Raw genomic sequence first — 12,747 nt, 5'->3', positions numbered from 1 at the left:
TCTGCTTCGACAGCTGGTCTGATCGCATAAGGCACTGGTCTGGCCTTAAGAAACTTTGGGCTTGCATTTTCCTCTATTTTAATCGTTGCTGTTATGCCTTTTAGTGTTCTGAGTCCCTCCTGGAACACTTCTTTTGCGTCAGTTAGCATTTTTGACAGTCGTCCAGGTGTGACGTCGTCATCCTTTTTGGCCTCAACCTTCAGTGCCTGTATGGAATGCCAATCTAATTGTATCTTCCGGATCCATTCACGTCCTTGTAGTGGTGGTCCTCCATCTGGCAATACATATATGTCCATTTTAGGTATTTCCTTGCCTTTATATATCACTTTCACCCTTATTTTTCCTTTGGGGTAGACTTTTTGCCCCATGTACATCTTCAAGACAATCTCTGTAGCTTTCAAGGGTATATGTGAAAATAGCCGCTTGTAGTCCCTTTGGTTTATGACTGTTAGGACTGATCCTGTGTCCAATTCCATTTTCACTTGGACTCCGTCTATCTTGAGTGTAACCCAGATAGTCTGGTGATCCTCCATTTTGGTTACCTTATGTAGTTTTAGACAACCCAGCTCCTTGCTTCCGGAGTCTGTGTCACTTTTCTGTTTGTCTGAACTACTGTCCATCACCTTGTGTACCTTTTTGTACTTCTCCTGTGGAGATTTCTTACTGTTGGTTTTCTTCCCAGACCTGCAGACTCTTGCTATGTGTCCTGCTTTTCCACACTGTCTGCACACTTGGTCCTTGAACCAACAATCCTTCTGGTCGTGTGTTGTTCTGCCGCAGCGATAGCACTTCCCTGTTCCATAGGACATTTCATTGGTGCCATATTCTTGCGGTCTCCATTGTACCTCTGCAGCGTCCCTTGCGGCTGCTTCGTGTGATACTGCCATACTGAAAGCCTTGTCCAGCGTAAGATCCTTTTCTGATAGAAGCCGTTTCTGGGTTCCTTCACTTTGCAGCCCACACACAAACTTGTCCCTTAACGTATCTGCTAGTCCCACTCCAAACTGGCAGTGCTTCGATAGCTTGCGCAGTTCCGTTAAGTATTCAGCATTGCTTTCGTCTTTGTGTTGGTTCCTTTTATGGAATTTAAATCGTTCTGCTATCAGCAGCGGTGTGGGGTTTAAGTGATCCTGTAGGATTTCTACTATGCTTTCGAAATTCTTGTTCACAGGCTTCTCTGGGGTTATTAGGTTTCGCAGTAACCCATAAGTTTTTGCACCCATGGAATTTAACAAAACCAGTGCTTTCCTAGCATCTGGCACTTCATTCGCCCTGCAGTACACCTCAATACGTTCCACATATGTCGCCCAATCTTCGACTTCATTGTCGAACGTAGAGATACTGCCACTCTTTGGCATCCCTGGGTGTGATTTAACTGTCAAAAATGGCGTCTCCCGTGCTTCCCCTTCTTCTCCGCTGGCACAAAATGGCGTCTCCCGCGCTTTCCTTCCTTCCCGCACTCGCCCTTCTTCTCCGCTGCGGCTTCTAAAAATGGCGTCTCCCGCGCTCTTCCTTCTTCTCCGTGGCTCAATGGTGTCTCCCGTGCTCTCCCTTCTTCTCCCTGCGGACACTGTTCAGCCCTTGAGCCCTGGCTGTGCTCTGCGCGTTCTTTTTTTTTCTGTGCGCCTTTCCCGTTTCCGCCGCTCGGTCCTGAACCCGGCTGCTGCTTTACCCTCTCTCTCTCCATTTTGTTTTTCCTCGATGCCGCTCGGTTTTCAACCCCCGGCTGCGCCCTGTGTGCTTCACCCTCTGTCTTACCCCGTCGACGCTGCTCGGCTTTCTCTCCGCCGTCGGTCGGCTCCAGCCGGGAATGGTCTGCACTGTACCTGTCGTCAGTCTATTGCTGATCGTCGTGGCTGGGGAACCAAGCCCAGCTCTCCACAGCCTCCCCTGCGATGTTCACTCTCTGCCGGACGACTGGGCGGTTGCTCGTGGTCGACGCCCGTGCTTCTGGCCTCGACTTTCTTCCACCGCCCTCCCGGAGCGAATCCTCGAAGGGAAATGCAGAGTTGCAGGTAGATTTGAATCGACACACGTCGCCACTGTTAGATCCGTGATTCTGAGAGTATGATGTTTTTCAATAACCACACGGATGCTGTAACTTAACAATCAACAGGTATTTACTGGAGTAGGGTAGTCTCAAGACTGGGGTACAGAGGCATGCTCAAGGCTTATATACAGGTGTGGTCACTGCCGGTACTACAGTATACAGGAGCTGTAAAAGTAGTTTTCTCTTAAAGGTACATACACTACAACTACCACCTCCAAGTTCCCCTCCAAGTCACACACCATCCTGACTTAGAAGTATATCGCCGCTCATTCATCGTTGCTGGGTCAAAATCCTGGAATTTCCTACCTAACAGCACTGTGGGAGTACCTTCACCACACGCAGCGGTTCAAGAAGGTGTCTCACCACCACCTTCTCAAGGGCAATTAGGGATGTACAATAAATGCTGGCCTTGCCAGTGACACCCACATCCCATAAACAAATTTTAAAAAACAACCAGTAAGCAGCAAGGTAGCATTGGCTGCCCGACTGTCACAGTATAATGAGCTGCCAGCACCAAATTTACATTGTCCCCACCTACTGTACATGGGCGTGATCAAAGTTCTAGGCTGTCAAACTGACAACATGTGCCCTTGCAGGTGGATGTCAAAGATCCTGCAGCACTATTTGAAGAAGGTTAGTGATTTTACCTCTCAAACAACATCCCTAAAACAGACTATCTGTTTGTTTATCTCATTGCTGTTTTTTGGGGCTTTGGTATGTGCAGATTGGCTGTTGCATTTGCCTATATTACAACAGTGACTACAGTACTTCATTGGCTGTGAACTGCTTTGGGACAGCCTGAGGTTATAAAAAGTGCAAGTTCATTCTGTCTTTTATATTTCAGCTTGTCCCTGGAAATAGGCTGGAATATATCACATTATTATTCTGTGAATACTCTATACTGGACAAGGAGACAGTAGATGTGTGTGGTTAATACTGATCTAATTTGCTTAACTTGGATTCTCAGCTGTTTTAAAACCAGCAATATGAGGTGAGTATTATTCTTTCATAACAAGAGTAAATACATTCACAGAGTTTATGTACATTGTAATGTAGAACATCTTCAAAATCAGTACAAAATCAAATTAGGTGCTGTTGTGGAAATTGGGCTATAAAGGATAACAGGTAACTTGATGTGTGATAACTATTTTACTCTATCCTCTAGTTAACGAGCACTGCATATCCTAAGAGCTAGGTGTTGCTCCAATTCAAAATGGACAAGTTTGACCTGACTTGCTTCTTAAATTTAGATTACTTTTGTTTTGGCTCTTTACACGTCTTACTTATACATTAGTACTTTCTTACTACAGAATTTGTTCATCCCAGTTTGGCATAAAAATAAAACAAAAAAGGTGACTCAACCGTGGCTAACAAGGGAAATTAGGGATAGCATAAGATCCAAGGAGAGGACATATAAATTGGCCAGAAAAAACAGTAAACCTGAGGATTGGGAGCAGTTTAGGATTCAACAAAGGAGGACAAAGGGATTAATTAAGAAGGGGAAAATAGAATATGAGAGTAAGCTTTCAGGGAACATAAAAACTGACTGTAAAAGCTTTTATAGATATGTGAAGAGAAAAAGATTGGTGAAGTCAAGCGTAGGTCCCTTGCAGTCAGAATCAGGGGAATTTATAATGGGGAACAAAGAAATGGCAGACCAATTAAATACATATTTTGGTTCTGTCTTCACAAAGGAGGACACAAATAACCTCCCAGTGATGTTGGGGAACATAGGGTCTGATGAAAGGGAGGAACTGAAAGAAATCAGTATTTGTAGGGAAATGGTGTTAGGGAAATTGATGGGATTGAAGGCCGATAAATCCCCAGGGCCTGATAATCTACATCCTAGGGCACTTAAGGAAGTGGCCCTAGAAATAGTAGATGCATTGCTGATCATCTTCCAACATTCGATGGATTCTGGAACAGTACCCATGGATTGGAGGGTAGCTAATGTTACCCCACTATTCAAAAAAGGTGGTAGAGAGAAAACGGGGAATTACAGATTGGTAAGCCTGACATCGGTAGTGGGGGAAATGCTAGAGTCCATTATAAAAGATGTAATAGCAGAGCACTTAGAAAACAGTGACAGGATCGGACAAAGTCAACATGGATTTACAAAAGGTAAATCGTGCTTGACTAATCTACTGGAATTTTTTGAGGATGTAACTGGTAAAATAGATAAGGGAGAACCAGTGGATGTGGTGTATTTGGACTTTCAGAAGGCTTTTGATAAGGTCCCGCATAAGAGATTAGCATGTAAAGTTAAGGCACATGGGATTGGGGGCAAGGTGTTGAATTGGATAGAGAACTGGTTGGCAGACAGAAAGCAAAGAGTTGGAATAAACGGGTCTTTTTCCGAGTGGCAGGCAGTGACTAGTGGGGTACCATAGGGATCAGTCCTTGGACCCCAGCTATTCACAATATATATTAATTGTTGTGTATGTACCTTTAAGAGAATAACTGGTCTCAGACTGCAATACCGGCAGTGACCACCCTTGTATAAAAGGCGCTAGAGAGCCTCTGTTGGTTAGTTTCGTTTATGCCTTTCACCAGTAAAGACTTGTTTGTTTCTCTCCTGCTAGTCCGTGTCTCAATCATTCATGGACTTAACACTGGCGACGAGTTAGAAAGAACTTACCTGCAACTGAGCAGCAGCTCCGACGACGTTGAAGGTCGGAAGAAGAAAAAAAAATAGAGTCCATTGAAACTCGAGGGACGGGCGTCGACCATCAATCATCGGGTTCAAGGCTTTGCAGGAGCGACTTTCCAGAGCCAGGCTGGGTTCCTCGGTCCATGGTTTCCCAGCTAATCGGGCTGGTGGCAGGTAGTGCTCTGATCCTTCCTGGGCTGCAACGGGGCCAGGCAGCGAGTCGGGAAGCAAGGAGAGAGAGAGAGGGTGGAGCATACAGGGTGCGGCCGGTGTTTCGAAGCTGGGCAGCGTTCGGACCTCAGAAGAGGGAGGGAACTGTTCCAGAGGGTCCGCTCCACGACGGGAAAATAATAAAAGAAAAAGAATACGCGCAAGAAACCGTGGAAAGCAGCGCTAACAACAGCGGGGAAGAAGGAAAAGCACGGGAGGCGCCATTTTGTTAAATCAGAGAAGAAGGCAAAGCGCGGGAGGCGCCATTTTAGATTTGCAAGATGCCGAAGACTGGCTGTATCACTGCTTTTGATAATATATTAGAGGACTGGACCAAGTACGTGGAAAGAGTCGAGGTATATTTCGAGGCAAATGAAATAGCGGAGGGGAAAAAGGCATCAATATTGCTAAACGTAATGGGCGCTAGAACGTACGGCCTATTGCGGGATCTGATTACTCCAGCCAAACCGAAGGCGAAGAGTTTTAATGAAATTGTTGCTGTTCTACAGGAGCACTTAAACCCTGCACCGCTGTTGATAGCAGAAAGATTTAAATTCCACAGGAGAACTCAGCACAAAGATGAGAGCAATGCTGAGTATCTTACGGAACTACGCAAGCTATCAAAGCACTGCCAGTTCGGAGCAGGACTGGCAGATACCCTACGGGACAAATTTGTCTGTGGACTCCTGAGTGAAGGAACACAGAAGAAGTTACTCGCAGAAAAAGAGCTGACGCTAGATAAGGCTTTCAGCGTGGCAGTATCGTATGAAGCAGTAGCCAGGGGAGCTGCAGAAATTCAACAAAAACCACAGGAATACAGCACCCACGAAATGACACGGGGATTTGCAAAATGTTATCGCTGCAGCAGAACTAACCATGACCAGAAGGACTGCTGGTCCAAAGACAAAATATGCAGACAATGCGGGAAGATTGGACACATTGCACGAGTTTGTAGGTCTGGGAAGAAGACCAGCGACAACAAAAAGGCTACTAAGGAACCGTACAAGAAAGTACAAAAGATGACGGACAGTAGTTCCGAAGACCAGATGAGCGATAGTGAATCCGAGAACAGGAGATTAAGCTGTCTCAAACTTCACAATGTAATCGCAAAAGAGGATCACCGAACCATTTGGGTCACCCTCACGATAGTAGGGTCCCAAGTTAAAATGGAATTGGATACAGGATCAGCGCTAACCGTCATGAATCGACGAGACTATGAGCGGCTATTTTCACACATACCCTTGAGAGAGACATCCATCGTCTTGACGACGTATACGGGGCAAAAAGTATACCCCAGAGGAAAAATAAGGGTGCCTGTCGAATACAATGGCAAGAAAATACGGAAATTGTATCTCTACATACTGCCAAATGGTGGACCACCGTTATTGGGACGGGAATGGATCAGGAAGATAAACTTAGATTGGCATTCCATTCATGCAATGATGGTGGACGGTAAAAAAGATGAAGACGTCACTCCTGGACGATTGTCAACAATCTTAGCTAACGCCAAAGAGGTATTTCAACAAGAACTGGGCACGCTTAAAGGCGTAACCGCCTCGTTAAAAATAGAAGAGAATGCAGTTCCCAAGTTTTTCAAAGCGAGGCCGGTACCATATGCAATTCATCCAGCCGTCGAGGCAGAGCTGGAGAATCTGGAGAAGGCGGGCGTGTTGTCTAAGGTCGACTGGAGCGAGTGGGCGACACCCATCGTTCCTGTCATGAAAAAAACGTTAAGCAATAAGTCCGGATAGCCAAGGAAGATTCGCATCTGTGGGGATTTCAAGGTGCTGGTGAACCCTATCCTTCACACAGTACAATATCCTCTTCCAAGGATAGAAGACATCTTCGCCTCACTGTCTGGAGGGAAGCGTTTTACAAAAGTTGACCTAGCACAAGCATATTTGCAGATGGAGGTTGAAGAGTCCTCTAGGAAGTACCTCACGATAAACACTCACAAAGGTCTTTACCAATATCATCGATTGGTATTCGGAGTAGCATCGGCTCCGGCGATATGGCAAAGAGCGATGGAACAAGTCCTGCAAGGGATTCCGGGGGCTCAGTGTTACTTGGACGACATCCTTGTAACAGGTGAAGATGACAGTGAACACCTTAACAACCTAGAACAGGTGCTCACTAGACTACGGGAACATGGGCTGCGAGCCAACCGCCCCAAGTGCGAATTTTTTAAGAAACAGATATCGTATTGTGGCCACGTGATTGATGAAGAGGGGTTACATAAGTCCCCTGACAAAATTGAAGCGGTTGTTAAGGCCCCAGCGCCTGAAAATGTGTCGCAACTGAGGTAATTCCTCGGGTTGGTGAATTACTATCATAAGTTTTTGCCGAATTTGTCGACAATTCTGCATCCACTGAACGCCCTGCTACGAACGGGGGTAGCATGGAAATGGAGCGATGATTGTAAACGTGCTTTTCAGAAGAGTAAGGACTTAATCACTTCGAAGGAAGTATTGGCTCACTACAACCCAGCACTGCCAATCAGGCTGGCGTGTGATGCGTCTCCCTACGGCATTGGGGCGGTACTGTCACATAAATTCCTTAATGGTTTGGAGAGGCCGATAGCTTTTGCGTCACGCTCGTTAACTTCTGCCGAGCGTAACTACGCCCAGATTGACAGAGAGGCCCTCAGCCTAGTGTGGGGGGTGAAGAAGTTCAATCACTATCTGCACGGTCAAAAATTTACTCTACTAACCAATCATCAACCTCTTGTCTCCATTTTCAACCCTCAGAAGGGCGTACCGATAATGACAGCACAACGGCTGCAGAGATGGTTCCTTTTCCTAGGGGCACACCAATATGACATCGAGTACAGGGGAACTAAACAGCATGGAAATGCTGATGGATTGTCACGTCTACCGTTGCCGACGGTGGAAGAAGAAGACCTTGCAGTGGATCCAATGGAGTTATTCCACTCGACCATAGTCGAATGTCTCCCTGTGACGAATGCAAACATAGAAAAGGAAACACGGAATGACCCGACACTATCACGGGTCTATGATTTAACGGCGAAGGGATGGCCAGCACACGACGAACCACTGCTGCCAGCATTTTCGTCAAGAAGAGAACAGCTGTCAGTGTGCAGAGGAACCTTGATGTGTGGATCCAGAGTAGTAATTCCACCTAAGTTGATGGATAGAGTGCTCAATGAGCTTCATGAGGGTCATCTGGGTGGGGTAAAAATGAAGAGCTTAGCCAGAGCGTTTGTGTGGTGGCCGGGAATCGATAGAGAAATCGAAGAGAAGACCAAGAGCTGTGCAGGATGCCAGAAGGTCCAAAACGCCCCACCACAAGCTCCTCTGCATCCATGGGAGTGGCCCTCATCTCCATGGCAAAGGGTGCACATTGATTTTGCTGGTCCCTTCATGGACTCGATGTTTTTAATTGCAGTGGATGCACAGTCAAAGTGGCCAGAGGTAATAAAAATGTCCTCAACCACCACGGAAAAAACTATCGCAGTTTTACAAACCATATTCGCCAGGAATGGGCTGCCTGAACAGATTTGCTCTGACAATGGACCACAGTTTGTGTCTGAAGAGTTTCGGAGGTTCTTAAAGAACAATGGTGTTAAGCATTACACATCTGCCCCATATCATCCAGCCACTAATGGATTGGCCGAGAGGTTTGTCCAAACATTCAAGAAGGCTATCAAGGCAATGTGTAATGAAGATATACCCCTATAACACAAGGTGGACAACTTCTTGTTTGCCTACCGGAATGCGACACATGCGGTTACCAACCAAACTCCAGCCATGATGTTCTTCAATCGAAGACTACGATGCCGCTTGGATTTGGTTAAGCCAAACGTCCGAAGAGATGTGGAGAACAGGCAGTTTCAGAATATGAATGAAAGGCCGACCAGGAGTTTTAAGATAGGTCAACCAGTTTTGGCCCGGGACTACCGCACTGAGAAATGGCAGCCAGGAATGATTTGTACACGACAAGGACCTCTCATGTATACCGTGGACATTGGGGAGAGCATTGTAAGACGCCATGCTGACCAGATTCTAGAGTCACTGGAAAACGTCAACTCCACACCACGATCTGATACACCTGGTAATGAAATCGATGTTCCAATTGCAGCTACTGCAGAACCGGTAATATTGGAAGCAGATGAACCAAACAACGACATTGATTTCGACTCAACATTGCCAGAAGAACCTGATACTCCAAAGAGGCGTTATCCAGACAGAATCAGGAAGCCTCCTCAAAGACTGAATTTAAAATTGCTTAAACTTAACCAATGTATCTAGCAACAGTAATTGTGATTGTAATTCGTTATCATTAGTGTTAAATGAATGTTATGTACTGTTTATCTAAAAGGGGAGGAATTGTTGTGTATGTACCTTTAAGAGAATAACTGGTCTCAGACTGCAATACCGGCAGTGACCACCCCTGTATAAAAGGCGCTAGAGAGCCTCTGTTGGTTAGTTTCGTTTATGCCTTTCACCAGTAAAGACTTGTTTGTTTCTTTCCTGCTAGTCCATGTCTCAATCATTCACAGACTTAACATTAATGATCTAGACAAGGGAACTAGATGTAATATCTCCAAATTTGCAGACGACACAAAGCTGGGTGGGCGTGTGTGCTGTGAGGAAGATGCTGAGAAACTCCAGGATGATTTGGACAGGTTGGGTGATTGGGCAGAAGCATGGCAGATGCAATATAACGTGGATAAATGTGAGGTTATCCACTTTGGTGGCAAAAACAGGAAGGCAGATTATTATCTGAATGGCAATAGATTGGGAGAAGGGGAAGTGCAACGAGACCTGGGTGTCCTTGTGCACCAGTTGCTGAAGGTAAGCATGCAGGTGCAGCAGGCGGTTAAGAAGGCAAATGGTATTTTGGCCTTCGTAACGAGAGGGTTTGAGTACAGGAACAAGGATGTCTTGCTGCAGTTGTACAGGGCCTTGGTGAGACCACATCTTGAGTATTGTGTGCAGTTTTGGTCACCTTATCTGAGGAAGGATGTTCTTGCCATGGAAGGAGTGCAGCGAAGATTCACCAGGCTGATACCTAGGATGGCAGGAATGACGTATGAGGAGAGATTGGGTCGATTGGGCTTGTACTCACTGGAGTTTAGAAGAATGAGAGGGGATCTCATTGAAACTTATAAAATTCTGACAGGTCTGGACAGACTAGATGCAGGAAGGATGTTCCCGATGGTCGGGGAGTCCAGAATCAGGGGTCACAGTCTAAGGATAAGGGGTAAGCCATTTAGGACAGAGATGAGGAGGAATTTCTTCACCCAGAGAGTGGTGAACCTGTGGAATTCTCTACCACAGAAGGCAGTAGAGGCCAATTCATTAAATATATTCAAGGAGTTGGATATATTTTTTAAGGCTAAAGGGATATGGGGAGAAAGCAGGGACCGGGTACTGAATTTGGATGATCAGCCATGATCGCATTGAATGGCGGAGCAGGCTCGAGGGGCCGAACGGCCTACTCCTGCTCCTATCTTCTATGTTTCTATGTTACTTCTTCTGTCAAAGCATATATAGTCTTAGTGTTGGTGATTTATCTCAAATAAACTTTGAAAAAATATATAATCATGGGTGAGCAAAATAATTTAAAATTACATCAACATATTCTACCAATGCTTTCATATATACTTTGACAGGAGGGAATTTATTTTAATGTGTTGACATTTCCTAAAGGGGGCAGTGTGTTAATTATACCAATATTATCAATAGAATCCTTTACATACAGACTATGGCGACTCTACAGCAAAATTTCAAACATATAGGCCTAGAAATTGAGTTTTGGCGCAGCCAGGGCTTTAGCGCCGGAAGTTAGTGCCGGAGCTAAGTCGCGCTGGTCGGGCCCAAAATTCAATAGTTCTGCGCCCAAACGGCTGCCGGCGCTGCTGAGAGCTGTTTGCGCCTGAAAACTGGCGCTACGCGCTGAATTTCGGCGCTATTCCGGCGCTGCGGCGCCCGCTGCAGTGCGGCAGGTTCGGGAAGTGCAGGCCTCCTCCTTCCCTTAAGGAGGAGCTGCCTGCACCCGGCCGCGGCCCGCGAAAATCGTTTTAAAAATGAGCCCGGCACCTCGGACAAGTGCCGGGCTTGCTTCTGTTCCGGGGGGGGGGGGGAAGTCCGGTGAGTGAGCTGCGGCCAGGCGGGCGGCGGGAAAGTGGCCGGCCGCCGCGGGGCCTTTAATGCGCCGGCGCAAACTTGTGCAAGGCACCTCTGCCAGAACGTTGCTTGCGGCTGCCACGGGCGAGGCGGCCGCAAGTCAATTTCCCAGTTCGGGCGGGTTACTATGGCAACCGGGACGCTGCGCACACCGATGACGTCATCGGTGCCGGCGCAGCGCTACCGGTCTACCGCGGCGGAAGGGCCCCAGGCAATTTAGGCGCCGGCGCCAATTGCAGCGCTAGGCCCTCTAGCGCCGCAAAATCGGCGCTAAGGGCACTGAATTTCTAGGCCATATTGTTTAAAAATCTGTCCTTAAAGTCCTGTCCTTATTTGAAAAATTTGTGTAAATTTTGAAAAAGCTGTTGTTTTATATATTCCTATTAAAAGCTTTGTATAACCAGAAAATATGTTGGATAATATTGGCCCAAATTTCCTTGGCCATTCTAACAACCTCCCATGGTAACTTCAGCAGGGAGTTCACCAGAACATTTCACATTGATCCGGATACTCTGAAGATCGTAAGTTACATGTTTAACAGCAACTCCCTTACAAAACAACAACTTGTAATTATATAGCGCCTTTAATGTAGTAAAACGTCCCAAGGCGCTGCACAGGTGTATTTTAAGACAAAAAATTTGACACCGAGCCACATAAGGATAAATTAGGGCAGGTGACCAAAAGCTTGGTCAAAGAAGTAGGTTTTAAGGAGCGTCTTAAAGGAGGAAAGAGAGGTAGAGAGGCGGAGAGGTTTAGGCAGGGAATTCCAGAGCTTAAGGCCTAGGCAACAGAAGGCACGGCCACCAATGGTTGAGTGATTATAACCAGGAATGCTTAAGAGGACAGAATTAGAGGAGCGCAGATATCTCAGGGGGTTGTGGGGCTGAAGGAGATTACAGAGATAGGAAGGGGCGAGGCCATGGAGGACTTAATAAAGATGAATTTCTGTTTCTGGATGGGGGCCCTGACATCCTCTCTCAGACCTAGCAGAGAGGCTGGATTTCCCATCAGCTTGGGACAGGCAGGTGACTGAAATGTCCTTGTCGCGGCATGGATGCCTGCTGGCTCTATGTACATAGGTGTCCTCCCTTACTCTGCAGGGGTCAGTACGGGAGACCACTGGAGGGCATGATCCTGGCGTAAGTGCTGAGATCACAGCCCATGGAAATTTGGGCTTAACATCTGAAACAATAAATTGCATTTATACATTACCTTTAATGTAGAAAATATCCCAAGATGCTTCACAGAAGAGAAGTGGATATCAAGTAATAATTGAAGTGATAGGAATCTTTTAAAACAAAACCAGACAATGCTGGAAATACTCAGCAGGTCAGGCAGCATCTGTGGAGAGAGAAACAGAGTTAACGTTTCAGGTCGATGACTTTTTGTCAATTACTTATTGTCAGAGTATTTCCAGCATTTTCTGTTTCTTTTTCAGATTTCCAGCATCCGCAGTATTTTGCTTTTGTATAAGAATCTTTTAAAGGTGGGGAAAGAAATAGCACGGCAAAGGAGTTTAAAAGGAGACTTCTAAAGGATAGGGGCTGAGATGGCTTAAGGCTCATCTACCAATGGTGGAGAGGGGTAGGGACAAGACACCAGATTCAGAGGACTGAAGAGCATATTTGGGATATAGGACTTGCAGACATTAGGTGGGGCAGCAGCATGGAGAGATCTGTAAATAAAGA

Source organism: Somniosus microcephalus, chromosome 2 (assembly GCF_052327205.1).
Source record: "Somniosus microcephalus isolate GS21.2 chromosome 2, FLI_Smic_1.0, whole genome shotgun sequence".
NCBI lineage: Eukaryota > Metazoa > Chordata > Chondrichthyes > Squaliformes > Somniosidae > Somniosus > Somniosus microcephalus.
The sequence above is the reverse complement of the archived record's forward strand: the minus strand, read 5'-3'. Positions refer to the sequence as shown.